This window comes from Cryptomeria japonica, chromosome 3 (assembly GCF_030272615.1).
Source record: "Cryptomeria japonica chromosome 3, Sugi_1.0, whole genome shotgun sequence".
NCBI classification, from domain to species: Eukaryota; Viridiplantae; Streptophyta; class Pinopsida; order Cupressales; family Cupressaceae; genus Cryptomeria; species Cryptomeria japonica.
This window is the reverse complement of record NC_081407.1, coordinates 369,362,143-369,363,926: the sequence shown is the minus strand read 5'-3', so window position 1 is coordinate 369,363,926 and position 1,784 is coordinate 369,362,143.

Here is a 1,784-nt window from a genome sequence, read left to right as displayed (position 1 = left end):
GACTAAGGATGGAAGATAAATTTGCGTATAGTGAGATGTTATGGAGATGATTCTAGCTCTATTCTAGCAGCATAATATTGCACATGAGATCCTTGCAAATGAAGGGGAAGAGACCCAAATTTATATATTTGAAGAAGGAGGAATGGAGAGCCAAGACTGATTTGAAATGGAGGGCTAGGATTGAAGGAAAATAACGGAAGGGATAGAGAGGACAAGGTGTGGAGACCAAGAGATTTTCCATAAAGGCATTTCTTGTATCCACACTCCACAAGGTGCATGGGGAAGAGATCCCCAAGTACATTGGGAGAATAAATAGGAATTAAAAATTCCTTGGGGAAGGAAAAGAGAATTAAAATTTCTCAAATAACAGATCCGATGGGAAAAAGATGAGAGAAAATGAATTTAAAATTCCTTGGGACATGAGGGAGCATAGCAAAGTGGGAGAATTTTAAATCCTTGAAATGACCAAACTTGGTGCATTTAAGGTTTGGAAGGTGAGAGGGGAAAGCCAATTATGGCAATGAGTTGACTTTGTTCCTAATCATGATGATTAGGATTGTGCAAATGATTAGTGAAGAGATTAGGTGGGATAATGGAAGATTATAGAGCAAGTGGACAAGATATGGGGATGTTATATGAGGAGAGAGAATGAGTGAAAGAATTAAAAATTAGAAAATAATAATAATCAAGCTTGTAGAAGAATTAATTAGGTTAAGTGGGATTAGAAGAAATGATTTTTACAAATCACACATTGACTTAATTAATTAAAATTAATTAACTAAAAGGGACTTAGAATAATTAATTGATTGGATGACTTAGAAGAAATGGAATAATTCATTTATTTAATAAATTAATTATTGGACTATAATGGCAGGATTAATTAAATTAAATTCATTTAACTTTGACAAGAATATGAATAGCATAATTAAATGAGTTAATTATGTAGAAAGGATAAATTAATTAAATATTTAACTTAATTAATTTTGGATACCTATAGGGTTATGATTACAATTTTAGAGCTTCTACACAAGTTTTTTTGGGTAGTTTCTATAAGATATAAAAAATTAGGGTTTCCCAAGTTAAGCCTTGTAAACTAGGAAATTACCCAACTTTCTGAACAAAACATTAAAGGAAGGGAGAACTCAATTGATCCAATGCAAGATGATTGAATGCAGATCAAGTTATTTTTGGATTTTGTCTGGTTGAAATTGATTTGAATGTATTTGAATGCTAGATCTAGTGTGGATGATGAATAATTGGCATGAAATAGCAAAAAAGAAAGCTACATATGAGATACAAAGGTATGGAGCAAATTTTGAGCAGAAGAAATAGAAGAGCTCCTATGATAGAAATTTCAGCAATAAAGTGTGGGACCGTGTGGTAATTTTCATCATGGTCCCTGATTTCAAATGTAGATAAACTGAAATCTTTCAAAATCCAGATGTCACACAGATTTTTTTCCTAGAAGATAATTGAAAATCCTCAAGATTGTTGCATTTTTTTCACCCTAGTCCTCTAATTTTTTCCTCTACAAAAGTCAAATCCGATCATCATTATCTCTTGTACCAAAATCTCCATCTATGGCTCATGGATATATCACCTACACACATAAAGAAGGAAAATGATGTTGTTGATAGCATTTTTCCTTAGTTCAAACCTCAAGTTTGGAATTAACCCTAATCAAGAACTGAAATTGTAATGGAAATGCTAAAGCAAATGTTGATCAATATACCTTAGATTTTCTATAATTGATTACAGATGATGATGTAATGCCCTTTAGATGT